This window comes from Mytilus trossulus, chromosome 11, assembly GCF_036588685.1.
Source record: "Mytilus trossulus isolate FHL-02 chromosome 11, PNRI_Mtr1.1.1.hap1, whole genome shotgun sequence".
Taxonomy (NCBI): domain Eukaryota; kingdom Metazoa; phylum Mollusca; class Bivalvia; order Mytilida; family Mytilidae; genus Mytilus; species Mytilus trossulus.
Window position 1 is genome coordinate 14,446,734 of NC_086383.1, and position 11,784 is coordinate 14,458,517.

Here is an 11,784-nt window from a genome sequence, read left to right on the forward strand (position 1 = left end):
AGAAAAATGCTTCTCCCTTGTGGCTTAGCCACCTTCATTTAAACTGTTTATATTAGAAGCAATGAGTAGTAGCTAACTAGCTTAATACATGTAGTTGAATAGCAATATTGTGTTCAAGAAGGTTTGACCCTCCCCCTTTTTCACTGAGAAATGACAATATCTTGTGTTTTGCTCGTGTGCATTAACAATAGTAATTCGTGATTTTCTTAATACATGTACATGTTTTTTTTCTGTTTATTTGCATATGATATCTACTGACCAGGGTCAAATCATTGGATAAAAGCAGATGTATGATGTATCTCACTTTACTCGTGTGAAGTGTGTTATCTCCCTTGATTATAAGCTATTCCTGTAGACCAGAGTGATAATTGCATAATAAAGACTATATTGTGTCATGTTTACTTACAATTTATTTATATTACATGTAAGTTTTTTCTTGCCTTTTTCAATTGAATAAACAATTCATTTCGGATCTCTCGGGGGTAAACAAAGTTATGACTGTGCCTAAAAAAAGTGTTCAGCCCCGTGCCAGTAATGCATTTAAAAGTGAAAATGTTATTGAATTTTTGCTGTTCTTTATCAATAATATTTATCTGAAATCATTTATGATAACTAGGTATAAATAAAAAACTACTAACCATCATTTTAACAATTTTCTGTGGTGTACAAGGTGAAATTAGCTTAAGACATCTCTGGATTCTTTCTCACAAGATGGGGCAATATGCGCAATTGTTATTCCATAGGCCGTAATGGTAACGTTTTCTTCTGTTGCTCAGCCCATATCGTAAACTTGTATATGTATGATGGCTTGTTTCGAAGCTGAGACATTTTTACATATGTGGTTAAATTTTCGGGGTACGAAGTGTGATTCATTTTTCCGTAATTTAGCAAACCCCGAGTATCCTTCCTCATGGTAAAAAATCCCAATTTTAACACAATAAGTTCTTTGAAATTTTAATACTTTGAACACATTTCATAGCTCCATGGTTTTTACACATTTATTCTGTGTTCCCTTATTTTCTAAATTAACACTAATGGTTCAGCTCAGTTATTTGTTTATCATAGAAATGTGTCAAATATCACTACACAGAGATTTTTTGTTTACACGTGACTTTTGTGTTCCTCATTTCAAGGCGCATTAGGGGTATTGTCCCATATTGAAATTCATAGTTCTGATTTTTCCAAATATTTTTAGGTGATCTTCATCGGTATGACATTCTGAATAAATCTGTGTATTTTTGTCCATTTCTGAAAAAAAATAAAGTCATTTCAGCACTATATGGCAATGACACTTTTATCGCTATATTCATTTATTTTTAATACAACGTGCATGTATAATTAATTTCTTCCAGTATACCTTTACTAGTCAAAACAAGGACAAAACTTTTGATGATAACCTTAAATAACAATACACAGACCCTATTAAAACATTCTATAACATTTTCTTGTGTCTTAAAGTGCATTTTGACAGAGAAATTATGCAAAAATGTAGATTTCATAAAAAAAACCCAGCAAAATAACTATTCTTACTAGTGGACATCTGGTATATAATGCTGTGGAAACCCCTCAAAACTACTGGGAAAGTCATTCTTATCATGTAAATTAGAATGCAATGAAGTGCAAATTTTCAAAACTTGTCCATTTACATAATTCTATTTGAGAAAAAAAGGCTTTTTACATGTATTTCAGTGAAAACCCTTTATCAGTGAGAAATCCACATGAGGTATTAAAGGAAACATTGTGACATCACACATATTATGGCGTCATTAAATAATGACAGATCAAAATAGTGCTAAATAGAGTTTGCAGTGTTACATGAGAATCAGTTGACGCAAGATTTAACTCGAAATGTTGAGTCGAAAAGACCAGTAACCAAGCCTTTTCATTTAATAGCAAGACCATAGCAACAGTTTTCATATAAGCATATTTTTAACAAACCGACTGTAATTTCATTTGCACAAATACCATAAATAAATAATTTAGAGCTTACCTAATAAATCAAAATGCTTACCAGTTATTCAGGACTTTTTAAAACCTTTAGTTTGTCATCTCATATTTAAAAGTAATGATATGTCTGGAACTGAAATAAGACAAAAAAAATTAACTCAAACTGTGTTATCATTTAATTTAAATACATAAGTATTATTGAGAGAGAAAAATCTAATTCTTGAAAATTTTATCACAAAGAAAGAAAAATGCTTCTCCCTTGTGGCTTAGCCACCTTCATTTAAACTGTTTATATTAGAAGCAATGAGTAGTAGCTAACTAGCTTAATACATGTAGTTGAATAGCAATATTGTGTTCAAGAAGGTTTGACCCTCCCCCTTTTTCACTGAGAAATGACAATATCTTGTGTTTTGCTCGTGTGCATTAACAATAGTAATTCGTGATTTTCTTAATACATGTACATGTTTTTTTTCTGTTTATTTGCATATGATATCTACTGACCAGGGTCAAATCATTGGATAAAAGCAGATGTATGATGTATCTCACTTTACTCGTGTGAAGTGTGTTATCTCCCTTGATTATAAGCTATTCCTGTAGACCAGAGTGATAATTGCATAATAAAGACTATATTGTGTCATGTTTACTTACAATTTATTTATATTACATGTAAGTTTTTTCTTGCCTTTTTCAATTGAATAAACAATTCATTTCGGATCTCTCGGGGGTAAACAAAGTTATGACTGTGCCTAAAAAAAGTGTTCAGCCCCGTGCCAGTAATGCATTTAAAAGTGAAAATGTTATTGAATTTTTGCTGTTCTTTATCAATAATATTTATCTGAAATCATTTATGATAACTAGGTATAAATAAAAAACTACTAACCATCATTTTAACAATTTTCTGTGGTGTACAAGGTGAAATTAGCTTAAGACATCTCTGGATTCTTTCTCACAATATTGAAATTCATAGTTCTGATTTTTCCAAATATTTTTAGGTGATCTTCATCGGTATGACATTCTGAATAAATCTGTGTATTTTTGTCCATTTCTGAAAAAAAATAAAGTCATTTCAGCACTATATGGCAATGACACTTTTATCGCTATATTCATTTATTTTTAATACAACGTGCATGTATAATTAATTTCTTCCAGTATACCTTTACTAGTCAAAACAAGGACAAAACTTTTGATGATAACCTTAAATAACAATACACAGACCCTATTAAAACATTCTATAACATTTTCTTGTGTCTTAAAGTGCATTTTGACAGAGAAATTATGCAAAAATGTAGATTTCATAAAAAAAACCCAGCAAAATAACTATTCTTACTAGTGGACATCTGGTATATAATGCTGTGGAAACCCCTCAAAACTACTGGGAAAGTCATTCTTATCATGTAAATTAGAATGCAATGAAGTGCAAATTTTCAAAACTTGTCCATTTACATAATTCTATTTGAGAAAAAAAGGCTTTTTACATGTATTTCAGTGAAAACCCTTTATCAGTGAGAAATCCACATGAGGTATTAAAGGAAACATTGTGACATCACACATATTATGGCGTCATTAAATAATGACAGATCAAAATAGTGCTAAATAGAGTTTGCAGTGTTACATGAGAATCAGTTGACGCAAGATTTAACTCGAAATGTTGAGTCGAAAAGACCAGTAACCAAGCCTTTTCATTTAATAGCAAGACCATAGCAACAGTTTTCATATAAGCATATTTTTAACAAACCGACTGTAATTTCATTTGCACAAATACCATAAATAAATAATTTAGAGCTTACCTAATAAATCAAAATGCTTACCAGTTATTCAGGACTTTTTAAAACCTTTAGTTTGTCATCTCATATTTAAAAGTAATGATATGTCTGGAACTGAAATAAGACAAAAAAAATTAACTCAAACTGTGTTATCATTTAATTTAAATACATAAGTATTATTGAGAGAGAAAAATCTAATTCTTGAAAATTTTATCACAAAGAAAGAAAAATGCTTCTCCCTTGTGGCTTAGCCACCTTCATTTAAACTGTTTATATTAGAAGCAATGAGTAGTAGCTAACTAGCTTAATACATGTAGTTGAATAGCAATATTGTGTTCAAGAAGGTTTGACCCTCCCCCTTTTTCACTGAGAAATGACAATATCTTGTGTTTTGCTCGTGTGCATTAACAATAGTAATTCGTGATTTTCTTAATACATGTACATGTTTTTTTTCTGTTTATTTGCATATGATATCTACTGACCAGGGTCAAATCATTGGATAAAAGCAGATGTATGATGTATCTCACTTTACTCGTGTGAAGTGTGTTATCTCCCTTGATTATAAGCTATTCCTGTAGACCAGAGTGATAATTGCATAATAAAGACTATATTGTGTCATGTTTACTTACAATTTATTTATATTACATGTAAGTTTTTTCTTGCCTTTTTCAATTGAATAAACAATTCATTTCGGATCTCTCGGGGGTAAACAAAGTTATGACTGTGCCTAAAAAAAGTGTTCAGCCCCGTGCCAGTAATGCATTTAAAAGTGAAAATGTTATTGAATTTTTGCTGTTCTTTATCAATAATATTTATCTGAAATCATTTATGATAACTAGGTATAAATAAAAAACTACTAACCATCATTTTAACAATTTTCTGTGGTGTACAAGGTGAAATTAGCTTAAGACATCTCTGGATTCTTTCTCACAAGATGGGGCAATATGCGCAATTGTTATTCCATAGGCCGTAATGGTAACGTTTTCTTCTGTTGCTCAGCCCATATCGTAAACTTGTATATGTATGATGGCTTGTTTCGAAGCTGAGACATTTTTACATATGTGGTTAAATTTTCGGGGTACGAAGTGTGATTCATTTTTCCGTAATTTAGCAAACCCCGAGTATCCTTCCTCATGGTAAAAAATCCCAATTTTAACACAATAAGTTCTTTGAAATTTTAATACTTTGAACACATTTCATAGCTCCATGGTTTTTACACATTTATTCTGTGTTCCCTTATTTTCTAAATTAACACTAATGGTTCAGCTCAGTTATTTGTTTATCATAGAAATGTGTCAAATATCACTACACAGAGATTTTTTGTTTACACGTGACTTTTGTGTTCCTCATTTCAAGGCGCATTAGGGGTATTGTCCCATATTGAAATTCATAGTTCTGATTTTTCCAAATATTTTTAGGTGATCTTCATCGGTATGACATTCTGAATAAATCTGTGTATTTTTGTCCATTTCTGAAAAAAAATAAAGTCATTTCAGCACTATATGGCAATGACACTTTTATCGCTATATTCATTTATTTTTAATACAACGTGCATGTATAATTAATTTCTTCCAGTATACCTTTACTAGTCAAAACAAGGACAAAACTTTTGATGATAACCTTAAATAACAATACACAGACCCTATTAAAACATTCTATAACATTTTCTTGTGTCTTAAAGTGCATTTTGACAGAGAAATTATGCAAAAATGTAGATTTCATAAAAAAAACCCAGCAAAATAACTATTCTTACTAGTGGACATCTGGTATATAATGCTGTGGAAACCCCTCAAAACTACTGGGAAAGTCATTCTTATCATGTAAATTAGAATGCAATGAAGTGCAAATTTTCAAAACTTGTCCATTTACATAATTCTATTTGAGAAAAAAAGGCTTTTTACATGTATTTCAGTGAAAACCCTTTATCAGTGAGAAATCCACATGAGGTATTAAAGGAAACATTGTGACATCACACATATTATGGCGTCATTAAATAATGACAGATCAAAATAGTGCTAAATAGAGTTTGCAGTGTTACATGAGAATCAGTTGACGCAAGATTTAACTCGAAATGTTGAGTCGAAAAGACCAGTAACCAAGCCTTTTCATTTAATAGCAAGACCATAGCAACAGTTTTCATATAAGCATATTTTTAACAAACCGACTGTAATTTCATTTGCACAAATACCATAAATAAATAATTTAGAGCTTACCTAATAAATCAAAATGCTTACCAGTTATTCAGGACTTTTTAAAACCTTTAGTTTGTCATCTCATATTTAAAAGTAATGATATGTCTGGAACTGAAATAAGACAAAAAAAATTAACTCAAACTGTGTTATCATTTAATTTAAATACATAAGTATTATTGAGAGAGAAAAATCTAATTCTTGAAAATTTTATCACAAAGAAAGAAAAATGCTTCTCCCTTGTGGCTTAGCCACCTTCATTTAAACTGTTTATATTAGAAGCAATGAGTAGTAGCTAACTAGCTTAATACATGTAGTTGAATAGCAATATTGTGTTCAAGAAGGTTTGACCCTCCCCCTTTTTCACTGAGAAATGACAATATCTTGTGTTTTGCTCGTGTGCATTAACAATAGTAATTCGTGATTTTCTTAATACATGTACATGTTTTTTTTCTGTTTATTTGCATATGATATCTACTGACCAGGGTCAAATCATTGGATAAAAGCAGATGTATGATGTATCTCACTTTACTCGTGTGAAGTGTGTTATCTCCCTTGATTATAAGCTATTCCTGTAGACCAGAGTGATAATTGCATAATAAAGACTATATTGTGTCATGTTTACTTACAATTTATTTATATTACATGTAAGTTTTTTCTTGCCTTTTTCAATTGAATAAACAATTCATTTCGGATCTCTCGGGGGTAAACAAAGTTATGACTGTGCCTAAAAAAAGTGTTCAGCCCCGTGCCAGTAATGCATTTAAAAGTGAAAATGTTATTGAATTTTTGCTGTTCTTTATCAATAATATTTATCTGAAATCATTTATGATAACTAGGTATAAATAAAAAACTACTAACCATCATTTTAACAATTTTCTGTGGTGTACAAGGTGAAATTAGCTTAAGACATCTCTGGATTCTTTCTCACAAGATGGGGCAATATGCGCAATTGTTATTCCATAGGCCGTAATGGTAACGTTTTCTTCTGTTGCTCAGCCCATATCGTAAACTTGTATATGTATGATGGCTTGTTTCGAAGCTGAGACATTTTTACATATGTGGTTAAATTTTCGGGGTACGAAGTGTGATTCATTTTTCCGTAATTTAGCAAACCCCGAGTATCCTTCCTCATGGTAAAAAATCCCAATTTTAACACAATAAGTTCTTTGAAATTTTAATACTTTGAACACATTTCATAGCTCCATGGTTTTTACACATTTATTCTGTGTTCCCTTATTTTCTAAATTAACACTAATGGTTCAGCTCAGTTATTTGTTTATCATAGAAATGTGTCAAATATCACTACACAGAGATTTTTTGTTTACACGTGACTTTTGTGTTCCTCATTTCAAGGCGCATTAGGGGTATTGTCCCATATTGAAATTCATAGTTCTGATTTTTCCAAATATTTTTAGGTGATCTTCATCGGTATGACATTCTGAATAAATCTGTGTATTTTTGTCCATTTCTGAAAAAAAATAAAGTCATTTCAGCACTATATGGCAATGACACTTTTATCGCTATATTCATTTATTTTTAATACAACGTGCATGTATAATTAATTTCTTCCAGTATACCTTTACTAGTCAAAACAAGGACAAAACTTTTGATGATAACCTTAAATAACAATACACAGACCCTATTAAAACATTCTATAACATTTTCTTGTGTCTTAAAGTGCATTTTGACAGAGAAATTATGCAAAAATGTAGATTTCATAAAAAAAACCCAGCAAAATAACTATTCTTACTAGTGGACATCTGGTATATAATGCTGTGGAAACCCCTCAAAACTACTGGGAAAGTCATTCTTATCATGTAAATTAGAATGCAATGAAGTGCAAATTTTCAAAACTTGTCCATTTACATAATTCTATTTGAGAAAAAAAGGCTTTTTACATGTATTTCAGTGAAAACCCTTTATCAGTGAGAAATCCACATGAGGTATTAAAGGAAACATTGTGACATCACACATATTATGGCGTCATTAAATAATGACAGATCAAAATAGTGCTAAATAGAGTTTGCAGTGTTACATGAGAATCAGTTGACGCAAGATTTAACTCGAAATGTTGAGTCGAAAAGACCAGTAACCAAGCCTTTTCATTTAATAGCAAGACCATAGCAACAGTTTTCATATAAGCATATTTTTAACAAACCGACTGTAATTTCATTTGCACAAATACCATAAATAAATAATTTAGAGCTTACCTAATAAATCAAAATGCTTACCAGTTATTCAGGACTTTTTAAAACCTTTAGTTTGTCATCTCATATTTAAAAGTAATGATATGTCTGGAACTGAAATAAGACAAAAAAAATTAACTCAAACTGTGTTATCATTTAATTTAAATACATAAGTATTATTGAGAGAGAAAAATCTAATTCTTGAAAATTTTATCACAAAGAAAGAAAAATGCTTCTCCCTTGTGGCTTAGCCACCTTCATTTAAACTGTTTATATTAGAAGCAATGAGTAGTAGCTAACTAGCTTAATACATGTAGTTGAATAGCAATATTGTGTTCAAGAAGGTTTGACCCTCCCCCTTTTTCACTGAGAAATGACAATATCTTGTGTTTTGCTCGTGTGCATTAACAATAGTAATTCGTGATTTTCTTAATACATGTACATGTTTTTTTTCTGTTTATTTGCATATGATATCTACTGACCAGGGTCAAATCATTGGATAAAAGCAGATGTATGATGTATCTCACTTTACTCGTGTGAAGTGTGTTATCTCCCTTGATTATAAGCTATTCCTGTAGACCAGAGTGATAATTGCATAATAAAGACTATATTGTGTCATGTTTACTTACAATTTATTTATATTACATGTAAGTTTTTTCTTGCCTTTTTCAATTGAATAAACAATTCATTTCGGATCTCTCGGGGGTAAACAAAGTTATGACTGTGCCTAAAAAAAGTGTTCAGCCCCGTGCCAGTAATGCATTTAAAAGTGAAAATGTTATTGAATTTTTGCTGTTCTTTATCAATAATATTTATCTGAAATCATTTATGATAACTAGGTATAAATAAAAAACTACTAACCATCATTTTAACAATTTTCTGTGGTGTACAAGGTGAAATTAGCTTAAGACATCTCTGGATTCTTTCTCACAAGATGGGGCAATATGCGCAATTGTTATTCCATAGGCCGTAATGGTAACGTTTTCTTCTGTTGCTCAGCCCATATCGTAAACTTGTATATGTATGATGGCTTGTTTCGAAGCTGAGACATTTTTACATATGTGGTTAAATTTTCGGGGTACGAAGTGTGATTCATTTTTCCGTAATTTAGCAAACCCCGAGTATCCTTCCTCATGGTAAAAAATCCCAATTTTAACACAATAAGTTCTTTGAAATTTTAATACTTTGAACACATTTCATAGCTCCATGGTTTTTACACATTTATTCTGTGTTCCCTTATTTTCTAAATTAACACTAATGGTTCAGCTCAGTTATTTGTTTATCATAGAAATGTGTCAAATATCACTACACAGAGATTTTTTGTTTACACGTGACTTTTGTGTTCCTCATTTCAAGGCGCATTAGGGGTATTGTCCCATATTGAAATTCATAGTTCTGATTTTTCCAAATATTTTTAGGTGATCTTCATCGGTATGACATTCTGAATAAATCTGTGTATTTTTGTCCATTTCTGAAAAAAAATAAAGTCATTTCAGCACTATATGGCAATGACACTTTTATCGCTATATTCATTTATTTTTAATACAACGTGCATGTATAATTAATTTCTTCCAGTATACCTTTACTAGTCAAAACAAGGACAAAACTTTTGATGATAACCTTAAATAACAATACACAGACCCTATTAAAACATTCTATAACATTTTCTTGTGTCTTAAAGTGCATTTTGACAGAGAAATTATGCAAAAATGTAGATTTCATAAAAAAAACCCAGCAAAATAACTATTCTTACTAGTGGACATCTGGTATATAATGCTGTGGAAACCCCTCAAAACTACTGGGAAAGTCATTCTTATCATGTAAATTAGAATGCAATGAAGTGCAAATTTTCAAAACTTGTCCATTTACATAATTCTATTTGAGAAAAAAAGGCTTTTTACATGTATTTCAGTGAAAACCCTTTATCAGTGAGAAATCCACATGAGGTATTAAAGGAAACATTGTGACATCACACATATTATGGCGTCATTAAATAATGACAGATCAAAATAGTGCTAAATAGAGTTTGCAGTGTTACATGAGAATCAGTTGACGCAAGATTTAACTCGAAATGTTGAGTCGAAAAGACCAGTAACCAAGCCTTTTCATTTAATAGCAAGACCATAGCAACAGTTTTCATATAAGCATATTTTTAACAAACCGACTGTAATTTCATTTGCACAAATACCATAAATAAATAATTTAGAGCTTACCTAATAAATCAAAATGCTTACCAGTTATTCAGGACTTTTTAAAACCTTTAGTTTGTCATCTCATATTTAAAAGTAATGATATGTCTGGAACTGAAATAAGACAAAAAAAATTAACTCAAACTGTGTTATCATTTAATTTAAATACATAAGTATTATTGAGAGAGAAAAATCTAATTCTTGAAAATTTTATCACAAAGAAAGAAAAATGCTTCTCCCTTGTGGCTTAGCCACCTTCATTTAAACTGTTTATATTAGAAGCAATGAGTAGTAGCTAACTAGCTTAATACATGTAGTTGAATAGCAATATTGTGTTCAAGAAGGTTTGACCCTCCCCCTTTTTCACTGAGAAATGACAATATCTTGTGTTTTGCTCGTGTGCATTAACAATAGTAATTCGTGATTTTCTTAATACATGTACATGTTTTTTTTCTGTTTATTTGCATATGATATCTACTGACCAGGGTCAAATCATTGGATAAAAGCAGATGTATGATGTATCTCACTTTACTCGTGTGAAGTGTGTTATCTCCCTTGATTATAAGCTATTCCTGTAGACCAGAGTGATAATTGCATAATAAAGACTATATTGTGTCATGTTTACTTACAATTTATTTATATTACATGTAAGTTTTTTCTTGCCTTTTTCAATTGAATAAACAATTCATTTCGGATCTCTCGGGGGTAAACAAAGTTATGACTGTGCCTAAAAAAAGTGTTCAGCCCCGTGCCAGTAATGCATTTAAAAGTGAAAATGTTATTGAATTTTTGCTGTTCTTTATCAATAATATTTATCTGAAATCATTTATGATAACTAGGTATAAATAAAAAACTACTAACCATCATTTTAACAATTTTCTGTGGTGTACAAGGTGAAATTAGCTTAAGACATCTCTGGATTCTTTCTCACAAGATGGGGCAATATGCGCAATTGTTATTCCATAGGCCGTAATGGTAACGTTTTCTTCTGTTGCTCAGCCCATATCGTAAACTTGTATATGTATGATGGCTTGTTTCGAAGCTGAGACATTTTTACATATGTGGTTAAATTTTCGGGGTACGAAGTGTGATTCATTTTTCCGTAATTTAGCAAACCCCGAGTATCCTTCCTCATGGTAAAAAATCCCAATTTTAACACAATAAGTTCTTTGAAATTTTAATACTTTGAACACATTTCATAGCTCCATGGTTTTTACACATTTATTCTGTGTTCCCTTATTTTCTAAATTAACACTAATGGTTCAGCTCAGTTATTTGTTTATCATAGAAATGTGTCAAATATCACTACACAGAGATTTTTTGTTTACACGTGACTTTTGTGTTCCTCATTTCAAGGCGCATTAGGGGTATTGTCCCATATTGAAATTCATAGTTCTGATTTTTCCAAATATTTTTAGGTGATCTTCATCGGTATGACATTCTGAATAAATCTGTGTATTTTTGTCCATTTCTGAAAAAAAATAAAGTCATTTCAGCACTATATGGC